General features: G+C 37.4%; 1 non-coding gene across 1 annotated transcript; it reads left to right on the forward strand.

The window, feature by feature from the left end:
- Positions 1-5,366: 5,366 nt before the first annotated feature.
- LOC126106994 (U1 spliceosomal RNA) lies at positions 5,367-5,529 on the forward strand. Its single transcript, XR_007523428.1, has one exon. It is a non-coding gene; the product is annotated as a U1 spliceosomal RNA (small nuclear RNA).
- The last annotated feature ends 7,347 nt before the right edge of the window (positions 5,530-12,876 follow it).

Raw genomic sequence — 12,876 nt, forward strand, 5'->3', positions numbered from 1 at the left:
TGCAACAGGTAGAGATCTCTCAAACTAACTCTAGTCATGCCATAAAACATCTTTCTGACCCAGAATACTTAGTATTGGAGTCTCCTAAGGAAGTGTGCTTTGTCCAACACTCTCCTTGACATGTATACAAAAATAATTCGTTAAAAGTGAAAGATGAACTCAGAATGTGTATCACAAACAAAATTTCTATGCTTGCTTGTCACAACTAAAATGGAATGCGTGTGTTACTGCCCTTGGGAAACGAATAGCTTCATCATGCTTTGCACTTAAGAGTAATAAGTTCTGAACATAGTAGCTCATGCACCAGAACAACATATTTTGCATATGTTTATTCTGTGATGATTTGTGGAATAATCGTCTGGGGTAAAAATGAGCAGAATGGTCTGGGGTACAAATGAGCAGAACAGACAATCAGTCTTTAAGCTACAAAAATGGGCTGTATGAATTACAACAAAAAGTAGCAAGAGACTCATTCCACTGAGTTGTTTGAATATATGGAAAACTTGACTGCTGCATATGAATACATGTTGAAAACAGTGATCCATATTTAAAAAATCCATTGATCAGCACTCAACAAACAGATCTCTACACCAACATGGACCCAGATCCAACCACCACTTACATCTCAATAGAAAAAACAAAAAGACCCAAAACAATGTGCTATATAATGGAATTAAATTGTGCAGTAAACTAGCACAAGAGATTGAAGATAAAAGTGAAATATATGCCTTCAGGAATATCCTAAAAATTTATCTGTTAGAAAAGTGTTTATATACTGTAAAGGATTACCTAAAATGAAGTGTAAATTTGTTGACAGTTATGCTAATGGAACTTCCTGGCATGTTAAAACTGTGTGGTGGGCTGAGACTTGAACTTGGGACCTTTGCCTTTCATGGCCAAGTCCTCTGCCATCTGAGCTACCCAAGCATTAGGATTCTGTGCGGTTTCAATTACAGACATTCCTGCAGGAAACACTTCCAAGAGCTGAGAATACGCACAACAGTATCTCAGTACATTTTCTCTCTCATGTGTTTCTCGTGTAAAAACTATTCCCATTTTGAAACGAACAGCATGTATCATAACTATGACACTAGAGTAAAAATGATCTACATCTTGAACAAAAGAATCTAAGTGTGGTGCAAAAAGGAGTACACTACTCTTGCATAACAATATTTAATGCTCTTGCTCAGGCAATAAAAATGTCAGTTACTGATCGACCTACTTTCAACTTAAACAGAATCTTCTAAGTAAAACCATTTACTCACTGGACGAATTTATGTATGAGAATATGTGAATTGATTTTGATCTATTGTAAGTCTGTTCAATGTAATTTGTAACTATTTACAAAAAATAATTCTTGTAAACATTTTTCTATGTAATATATTATTCATTGCTCAACCTATTATTATAAACAAATTTCTAAAATCTATGTAAATGACACGTTCTACACCCAAGCGATTTATCGCTAATGGGTCTACAGAACACGAATGAAATAAATTAAATTTACAGATGATTAAAGACCAAGTATGTGCTATGGCGATTTAAAAGCATAACTGAGGAGCCTGACATCTGAACAAAAGAAGTTGTGGGTTATGTGTAGCTGCTCAACGAACTGCTAAAAGTAGAAATAAAGAACACTGATGATGCAAAAAAATATGAAATTGAAGAAAACTGTTCTAGTGGATTCTGATTTCTATGAAATTCCCAAATTCGTCTAGTCCGAGGAGGCTGCTAATCTACATATATTTCACAATTACATTATATATGACACATTAAAAGTAAATTAACCGTCACGTAACGGCGAAGAATCTCCATTAAAAGTACTTCTCAGTTTCAGGAATAAACACTTTTATTTTTATTTATGTATTCGTCATCTGTTGATCCAGTGTGCAAGAGGAATGAATGGACATGAAACGAGTCGTAATTATACATGAGAACAGTACTTTATATGTGTTAAAAGATACAAATTGTAGTACTGTACACGAACAAAATATGCTCATAATTACAAGCTTTGGCATTTCCTACAGTGAAAAGAGGTACAAAACAATCAAACAATAAATTACAATTATTCCACATTACAAGTTACAAATTTGATCGAATTGAAATACTTCGCTTGAAATTAGGAATAGATAATTCAAAGGAGTATATAAGTCGCTAGTTACTAGCTAACAAAATTTTATTGCCAGCCTCAACGCTGCAGAAAAACTAAAATCTCGTCGTGACCTCCTGAAAGCTGAGACAAAACGTTGTCATCACTTTGTCTTTCTCGTACCTCTGTTGTTCATATAATTTTTTTATTACAGTCGCTCTTGCATTTTCTTTTTCCGTCGCCTTTTTATCACAATAAACGCAACACAGACTCGCAAGCAACAGATAGTTTCGTCGTAGACTGCTTACGCAAAGACGCAACGTGTGGATAGAAGAACACCCAAGCGTACTTGCGTTCTTTCCAACAACTTCATTCCCGTGCGTCTGCGATTGCGCATGACGAAAGAGGCATCGTGCGAACACAGCTTAATGGCATCAAAGCTAAAAAAATTAAATTACGGTAGTCGTGTAGCAAGACAAAACTGAAAGAAAAGACATGAAATTGATAAGTAGCATTGTGAGTCATTTGAGCGTAAACGCTCGGAAATTATTGTTCGGATTGAGAACATCAAAATGCAAGAATTGTGTCAGAATGCAACTGGTACGATACTACTACATGTTTATAGCCTGACAATAATCACTGTTTCTAATTAAAGAACAGAAACTGTCAAGTTTTGAAGTCTCGGAATGGCCCTATGAGAAAGAATTAATACCCCTGCGCTTGTTTATTTCTCTCAATGTTGCACGCCCTGACAGAGCGCACAACCTTGAAGAACAAAAAAGCAGCTCTACGTATTGTTGAGTTGGGCAAGGTGGTGGAGAGTAAAAATGGGACCGATCAGAACAGAGTTGCGTTTTTTTTTTTTTTTTTTTTTAACAGTGATGTGAAGATGGAGGATTAACATCGTACTGCTTTTGCTTAGTGATCTGTGCGGCTAAGGTAGAGTCTGAAAATACTATAAAAATTTCTTATCTGTAGTTATTTAGGTTGTAGTTAGAGCAATCAGTAGCTCGTTATTTAAATGCATTCATCGTCCTTAAGAAAGCACAAAGCGTGGTAGGTTCGCTATATGTTTATAATTGTTTTGGTCAGTGATTATATGTAAATCTACGTACGGTACCTTGTTGTGAAAGAAATTATGATAGCATGTAGAAGTTGCGTTTGTTGTTAACTTAGCCGGCTGGTGTGGCCGAGCGGTTTTAGGCGCTACAGTCTGGAACCGCGCGATCGGTATGGTCGCAGGTTCGCATCCTGCCTCGGGCATGGATGTGTGTGATGTCCTTAGGTTAGTTAGGTTTAAGTAGTTGTAAGTTCTAGGGGACTGATTAGCTCAAAAGTTAAGTCTCATAGTGGTCAGAGCTATTTGAACCATTTGTTGTAACTTAGTGTGGTACAGGTAAAGTGAATGGTCATATGATTGCAGTTGATTTGAAATAAATTGTGGGTTGAGTTTGAACCTTGTGAACATTTGGGTTTCTGAAATAATTTACTAGTTGAGCCAGTCAAGATTTTGTGTTGCAACTCGTAAATGATGCAATGAGAGCAGTTTAATTACTTGGCCTTACGTAATGTAAACCATGCATACTGAATAGCATTTCAGTAACAGTAACTACTGGAAGTTGGGGTAGCCGAATTCCACTTACGCCATGTGTCCAAATAAGTACGGATATATGCTCTCTTTAAAATATTACTGACTGGCAGTTGAGCTATTTTTGTAGGATGTCAAAAGAAAAACGTAAGTCTCAGCTTGAAATCAGTGAAAATTTGACTGATCAACAGTGCAGCGCAGAAAGCTGTGTGCTATTTTTCTCTGTAATTACATAAGTTGGGATTGGAAGTGTACAATGTATTATTATTATTATTATTTATATTATTATTGTTGTTTTAAAGCATGTTATATAATTTGTTTAACTCAGTGAAACCTTGAAAACGCTGTACTGATCCGTTTGCTGATGGAAACGCTCATATAAGCCACCTTGCTTAGCTTCCCATGAATAGCACTTCAGGTAAACACATCGTCAAAACGTATTTGCCCAAAATACTGCCATGCAGTTGTTTTAAACAGCTATAACAAACTTTACAACTTCATGAGTTATACATTATAAAATCGAAGTGTGCGCTCACAGTTACCTTCCATTAGCTCTACGACCTTGAACGTGGATCTGCAGGCTAGTGCTAATGCGCAATAGCATAAATCGAGGGAATGCTGTATTTCTTGCTCTCTCTACATCATTCAGCTTTTTTTAAAGTGGAATTGTTGTCATGCTTTTCCTCAGCTTACTGTGATTTGCGTCATTTCCCACAATACTGTATTCTCCGAAAGCTAGCTGAAAATTTTTAAGATGTACTTGTATATAAAAAGACTAGTCGCTTTTAGTAAATTATGGATTGAGAGGGATGCAATTCTGGGGTTGTCTTTTACCCCTTTCTATCTTTTGGTGGACGAGTGAGACGTAATAAGAGAGGATACCAAACCAGCTCAATAACACTCGTTACGAAGTTGAATGATCTGTGGTGACTAATTCCTTTGTAGATACCAAGAATATCTTGCTTTTCTCCACATTATCAATTTACGTAGTACAAGTGCCGTAGTTGATAAGCAGCATACGTTTTCTTAACCTCTCGTTCATTAAAAAGCAAAGAAAAATGAACTTAGCAATAAGAAACTTGTGCCAGACATTTGTTCAGTTCATATTTCGAGTTTTCTTCGTACTAGAAGCTACAATATTTAGTAGACACTTTGGATAAAATTTTTTTATTCATTTCTAAGACCCCCAGCAAGTGCTGATCCAACATTTGATAACTTCTATAACAGTGAAGTGTGCGGTGTTTGCTACAGTGCAGAGTGATACAGGTACGAAGCTTTCATTGCGAACGTGTAAGATATGTTCGTACCAGCTGAACAGAATACAACACAGCATGGAGCTTACGAGAGAGAGAGAATGAACGGACCGCGTATTGCCGGGGAGGGGGAGAGCGACAACGAGCGAATGCGCTGTATGTGCGATATGGGCGACATCTGCCGTGGGCACGAAGAGTTTGTTGACCCAGTTCGTTTGAACTCTGCACTACCAGATTACTGTTTTTGTCATATGGAGCCGATTGTCCGTTCGGAACATGATAATAGTAGTACCGTAGGAAGACCAGTGCAGTTCTCACTCGTTTCACGTAGTTTTTGTGGTGGGATAGATCACATGTAATGTGACCATTGATACGCACTCGATTCTTATAATGCGTAGTATAAGAGATAAAGTATCGGATCTTTGCAAGTGAAAGCATACTTACCTGGCACAGGGGATACCGTGATCATGAAGGCGGTTCCTCCAGGACGAGGCTCTTCCATTGCACTTCGGTTGGGCTGACCCCTGCGATTACCCCTAATGTGGGTAACTCGGGTGCATAATTTTTGGTAGTCGGGACTGCGTTCGCGCAGACCCGGTCTAATCATAATCGAAATTTAATTTGCGGTAGTTGTTATTTCTTCGCTTTTCTTTAAATTTCAAACTTATGTTATGATACCATATTTTCCTTCATATTTTTAATTCAATTTGGACTTCGTTTGTGATAACGATGCATTCATTTCACGTATTTACAAATTCCTTTAGGCGTTTGTTAACGTTATGTACTTCCTCAAGCAGGGTCGATGCCATTTTGAGTGATCTGTGTTTTAAGGGGGTAGATACAGTTACTGAATTGCAAATATGGAGTGTTTTGTTGTCTCTCTCCCTCCCCCAGGATACAAGAGAATACTATGATTTATTTTTTTAGAGGTGTAGATGCTCTGGCAACAATGTAAACAGATGTTTCAGTTAAAATATAGGTTGATAAAGTCCCAATTAACGATGAAAATTTAACAATGCAAATTTGCATGTTATCACGGTTTTCGTTATAGAACAATAAGTATTCAATATCTTGCATTTATTTTAATTTAGAATTTAGGTATAGTACACAGTTACAACATTATCTAGAATCATCAAAGTTTTCATTGTGTAAATGTTTTTATTAAAAATTAATATATAAATAGCTTTTCGTTCAAAATATACAACCATTAAAAAATCATAAATCATTCATTTTTCTTCGCATCATGGTATAGTGAGTGTTCACTGAAAATTAGAAGATAATATGAGCATTACATGAACCGAGAAAATCTACTTCGAATTTGAAAATCTTTTGACTGTACCTTAATATAAGTTTTTTTTTAACTAAAACTGCCCAGATAAATAAAACACTTCTTGCTCCTCTTCTTTCCTAGCTTCATTTTGTAACTGAGCCTCTTCCTTGCTTTTCTTAATTCCTTCGTGGACTGTTTTGCCTTTTTTTGGGAACTGCTTATTCTCTGCATGTCTTCATTCCTAAAATATATTATCATGTTATGGCCCACAGGTACTTCCAGTCTCTCAAAAACCTTTAATCTGCCATCCATACCATCATTGAAAGTAACCACAGCATCATAAGTCCCAAATTGTCCTATTCTCCTTCCATAAAAGCCAGTCTTTGGGCAAACTTTCCAAATTTTTGAGTGGAATGGCTCATTGGGATTTTGAGTGAATCCACCCACATACCTTTTTAACAATTTTGGATTACAAATATCCTGAAAGATGGGCTTAATTGCTTCCATTACTGCGACTGGAAGGTTGTTTTAATGCTTATACATTTTCAAATATTTTCATTTAAAGAATCTGGCATGAACACCAGCTGTCAGCTCCTTTTGGGCAAAATGAGTGCATTGGATTGTCATCTGTAGAAGATTTGTGAAACCAAACAGCCCATACAGCCTGTTTCATATTTTCAACAGATGAGCTATTAGCTCTGAGTCATTGCCATAATAGCTGGTTAATGTTGCTATGGCACTATCAGTCAAGCGGCCTTTGCCTGCAATTTTCCATCTGACAGTTTTGTTGCTTTACAGTCTGCCTTCAACTTTCTTAATCTTGTACCCATTCTCTTCTGTATGTGACCAACACATTCATACTTCACCACAGGAGTATCTGGACCATATGGTTGCATTTCAGAAATTGATTTAAAAGTTTTCGCATCACCATCTCCAATGAATTTACAATATTTTACACTATTCTTTTTTTCAGGTCGCATGAAAATTGATTTCATCCCTTCTGCTTCCATACTGCCAGATGTTCCTGAATGATTAATGCTGCATTTACCTTCATGCTTCTCCATCCATTCAGCATATTCTACAGTGTTCTTTTTATTTTTCAAAAACTGATAAGATTTACAACTCAGAGACAGTACCTCTGTGTCAAGAACTTTACCACATTTTACCCCGATAACTGTCGACACTCCATGTTGTGATGTGTGTCCACTTGTTAGCCATGAACCGTCACAACTAACAACAGTTTCATTACTCTTCTCCAAAGCTTTTTCTTCATCAGCAGTTTGTGACATTGACCCTTCTGCTACAGACACAAGACAGCCCACAAGTCTGTCAACAATCAGGTTGTATGTTGTTTGTTTTATTGGAGGAGGAAAGTCCATCATTCCACAAAACAAGCTGATTCCTGACAAACCTTGTCCTAAGCACCTCAAAGTGTAAACAATTTGTTGATTGCATACGCTCCTTTCTTCTGTCCAATGGTGGCACCGTTTTGGAATGCACCAATGTTTCTCCATTTACCGCACATTACTGAGACTTTGCAGCCTAAACCTAAAAAAGCGACATTTAGTTTCACTTGTTCACCACACACACAATGTAGGCATCTCTCTATTTCTTTAAACATTAGATCAATATTAAAAATTGCATTTCCAATCTTCTCTGGAGATTACGAAGGCCTACAGTTGCTTTTCACTTTCTTCTTAGAAGCACTTGCTGTGTTACTGTGATTACCAGGGTTACTGTATGTATTTCCATGAAAATACACACATTTTGTTTTCCTATTTAGCAGTGAAAAAGAATTATGTCAGAAATCACTCTGTAGAAAATACTTGATATCGATCCACACATGCAATAATGCAAAACAAAAACATCATTCCTTTGGCCCAAACCAAAGTTAAATATCACTTAAAAAGTATGAGAAATTTAGAGTGCCATTCTATGTCACAGAAGTATGAGAAAGTTGTGTCGAAGATAAAATTAGAAGTCACAAAAGTCAGTTACCAACAAACAGCTGAGGTGGGCATGGAATTACCAAATGTCACCCACACATCTCTATACATATTAATCAATAACTCTGCAGCCATTCAAGATATTTTGATGGAATTTTCACATATGTAAAGGTAAAGACATGAATATTATGGGTCTATTTTTGAAAATTGTGATTTTTTGGCCATGATTAATGTATCTACCCCCTTAAATGTTCTTGAGCCAGCATTTCTTACGCCCCAAGATTTCTGGTCCTAGTAGGATACTGCTGTGTGTGAAGGAGCTATAACACATTGTCAGTTAGAAAATGACATTAAAGACGCATGACACATGCCATTTCATCCAGCTCCAGTGTTCGCTTTGATTTCTCTTGAATGGAAATCTTTCTCAGTCTTCACATGCCTCTAAATGGAGAAGCTGGTTAGTATCAGTGAAGGTACATTTTCATTAAAAAAGTATTTCTCAGTGTAAAAACGTTTCTTGCTGTTGACTCATTCAGCAATTGTACACTTGGTAAAATATGAGTAAATTATTTGAGCCTAGAGCAGGCGAAAGAGGCAGACGATGAAAGTTCGAATACGAATGGAAGCAGTTTCGCTATTGTGATTTCTTTGTTGATTGGTGTTGTCAGATAGGACTCACCTAGCATGCCAGACCTGGTCGTTCTTTGCTCAACTTCTGTTTGAATTTGTTTTATAATGGAACACAATAGGGCCTAGTTCAGTGTCCATTTGTCCGAGGAATCTTACGACAACTACACTGTAGGAATCCCCAAAATACAGCATGCAACACGTTTCCACCTAATGCAACTGCCTTAGATTTCTTCTGGTGTACTCTGATTTGGACGTTGCTGTTTTTTTTTTGCTAAAAGTAAGAAATGTAACGATAGGTAAATGTTTGTGTCACAAATTTGCATATAAAGTCATGAGTTGTGTGCATAAACATTGCTTCGAAATGTTCTGCCGCATTCCTTTTCGGCAAAAGCCAGTCAATATTCATGACCTAAGGGAATTTCCCCCGTTCAGTTTTTTTCCGAGAAGAATGCAGTGCATTCGCCCAGCTGAACTGCCTATGATGTCAGCATCCTCGCTTTCTCTGATCTTCCATAATCATTCAGTGAACTTCCCACAGTCTGGGGCATGCCTAACTTCTCATTGCGTGTGTGCATGTTTTAATTTATCAATTCGAAGATAAATATAGTCTTCAGTGCAATACCAGAAACCACATGAATGTATTCCAGTTTGTTTTCATCTGTTCAGCTGTCGAACCCTTCAAATTCACATAAATAAAAAATAATAATTCTTGCGTGTTTGCCTAGCAACAACTCATTGTTACTACTTACGGCGTGATACCAAAATAATTGTACTTCGCATGTATGTATTCGAAACGTTAGATGCAGTCGTTACAAGACTCATGCCTTCCCCAGCACTGGTGTGTTCATTAGCTTCCCACCCTTTCACACACAGATCTAAACCTACACTCGCACATTCCTAGCGACGAAATTGAGCCTCTCCCTGGCCCAAAATAACGGCAAGGAAAATTACCTAAGCGTAAAATTTTCCATCGCATTACCTCACACTGCCTGGCAGTATCATCAGATAAGTATAAGAGTGCACTAGAAACATAGCTTCAGTGTAATGCAGTGCAAATTTGTGTGAAATTAATAACTAAAAATATTTTGCATATGCAATAAATTCATTTTCAATTGTTATGTAAATAGATTTGTTGTGTTAATGTAATTATGGTACAGATATGTGTGATTACGTTACAAAACATAACTAGACTGCATACTTAAACTAGGATAATTGTATGAAAATGCTGATGGGTCAATAAATATTCTATTCTAATTGAGCTGCAATTTATTATCGAAGTTGAAAATCAGCAGTCTTCTAAAAATCAGTTAATGTCTATAAAACATAAAATTCATCTTAATTATCAGTTATTATTTCCAGTGCTTCTGGAGCAGGTGGGTACAATACCTTTAATACAGCCTTAGCGCTCTGTCAGTGAAATGTTATAAGTCTTGAACACTGTTTATCTTCTTTTCATTTACCATCACAGGAAGAAAATCATCAGGGTGAAATTATTGGAGTGTTTGTATGTCAGATACACATAAAAGTCTGAAAGGAATTTAGCATTGTGTGTAAACTCCTGAAGCAAGTGATGTTTAGTCTGGTTTGTACTGTAGCTGTTCATATCCCTGAATTTAGAATGGATCATTTAGACAAAGGGGCCTGGCAAAAGATCTTGCTCATTAATCCACTCCAGTCTGTGATTATCTCAGCATCAAAGCATACAGTGAGTGGTGATTGGCATAAAATGATTGCCTGCAGGTATGGCTTAGCTGTAGGGATAATGGTTTGCTTCTTTCAAGCCGATTTCACTATGCCAGAATTTCTATCACAATTGGAAAAAGTGTTCCACACACTGGGAAGAGAAGAGATATAGTGATATTCTTTATATGTGAGAGGTATAAGCAAAAAGCAGCAATGGCCTTATTCTTGTTTTGCACACATACAGCATCAGAAAGAAAGAAATCGACTGGTAACATTCAGCTTTGGTACTGGAAAATTTTTGGCATAATTGAATTCTGTGACAATAGGCCTCTCACTATCTTGAGCTTTCTCTAAATTTTCCGTTTTTTCGTTTCAGAGTATAGGTGAAACTTTTTCTTGTGAAGTAAATATTCAACACTGCAGCTATCAGTAGGAATACTTGCAAGTTTTGTTTCACATCATGTACAGTAGTCACCTACATCACTTTTATGGTTTCGAATTGAGACTGGACATTTCTACTTAAACAATTTGAAGTACGTGCTATATTTCAGTGTGGTAAGAGGTTTCCCTGACTGACCCTTAAAATTCCTCATGTCTCATAAAGTGTTTTAACATATAAATCTGGATAGTTCCTCCATGACTAGGCTCTTCCATTGCACTTCGGTTGGGCTGACACCTGCTATTACCCCTAATGTGGGTAACTCGGGTGTATAATTTTTGGTAGTCGGGACTGCGTTCTAGCAGACCCGATGTAACTATAATGCAGATACAGTACACATTACATATATGTTTCAAATTCACGAAAGCGGTCAGTAATGTTACAATATGAAACTTCCTGGCAGATTAAAACTGTGTGCCCGACCGAGACTCGAACTCGGGACCTTTGCCTTTCGCGGGCAAGTGCTCTACCAACTGAGCTACCGAAGCACGACTCACGCCCGGTACTCACAGCTTTACTTCTGCCAGTACCTCGTCGCTGTGAGTACCGGGCGTGAGTCGTGCTTCGGTAGCTCAGTTGGTAGAGCACTTGCCCGCGAAAGGCAAAGGTCCCGAGTTCGAGTCTCGGTCGGGCACACAGTTTTAATCTGCCAGGAAGTTTCATATCAGTGCACACTCCGCTGCAGAGTGAAAATATCTCATTCTGGAATGTTACAATATGTTTTCCACTAAATTTCATTGGAATTTTTCTTAATGTTAGAGGAGAAGAAGGCACAATTTTCTTATCAAAACACAGCAATTGTTGCTTTTGAACCTATTTTATTGGAAAAACAGTTGAATTTGCAGCCGTTTGTGGTATTATATGCATTCGTTTTTGTACTTTCATCACGGGTTTTAGATCCTGACAGTCAGCTGTGTAATTCTCACACAGTTTAATTTCATAGGATCATACGTAGTTGATATCGGTCCTTGTGAGCACACATTTTTGATAGCTTTAATTCATTAAAAATTTTACGATCCCAGCCAGGGTCGCGTTTTTGTTGGGGGTTCAGAGGAGAGCAAGTATGAGCGATCCTGCAAAACTATGGGGTGTTAACCTTCACACGGTATCAGCTCTGGAAGAAACATGTATGCGGTCTTCTTTTTGCCCCAAAGTGATTCTAGCAACTATATGGCGATAAAATGTAAAATATTTCCACAAAAATAATGACTTATTGTGAGACCCTTGCATGTTGTAATTACAAACCAATTGCTGCATGCTGTAATTAAGTTGCAAACTTGTAAAAAAAATTATCAGTGGAAATGTTCCTAGCACTGATCAACTAGATTAAATATCACAAGTTTCCCTTCATTTATTTACCTTCAGGCAGCAGATTTCTCTGTATACAGTTGTGGTTGTATGAGATAGTTGGTCTCACAATCTACAGCAGTGCACCACACTTTTATTATGTACTGTCCAGGTTTTGGAGGAATGTGCACATTGAATGGGCACCGTCGCCTGGAAGTACACAGGCACCCATCAACTGTAATATAAGGCCCAGGGATATAAGAGAAAGTGCATGCCTCAATATTTCAAACACAATCTGTAGATATTCAGCTTTTGATCAAGAAACTGCTTTTCTTTCTTCCCGTGTAAGTTTTCATCAAACCAGAGGCGCATCAGGATATCACGAAACCTTGATAAATCGTAGTGGGTCAAAAAATGGGTAAACTATACTCATATGATCGAAATTCACCCAAGGGTTTTCCACATGCCTTGTTTAAACCAACTATTATTAATAGACCAAAGAATGCCTGTAGCTCTGTTGAGTCAAGTTCAGTCCAGCATTCAAGATACGGATGTAGAACTTTGCTGTCACTGCTTGAGTATTTGGTATGCATTACTATTACACCCTCCGTGTGACTGGTGATAAAAAACCTCTATCTTCACTTGTCTGTATTTTTTGTCTAAGGTGACTTGGAAAATGTGCGGTTTCACC

This window comes from Schistocerca cancellata, chromosome 10 (genome assembly GCF_023864275.1).
Source record: "Schistocerca cancellata isolate TAMUIC-IGC-003103 chromosome 10, iqSchCanc2.1, whole genome shotgun sequence".
Taxonomy (NCBI): domain Eukaryota; kingdom Metazoa; phylum Arthropoda; class Insecta; order Orthoptera; family Acrididae; genus Schistocerca; species Schistocerca cancellata.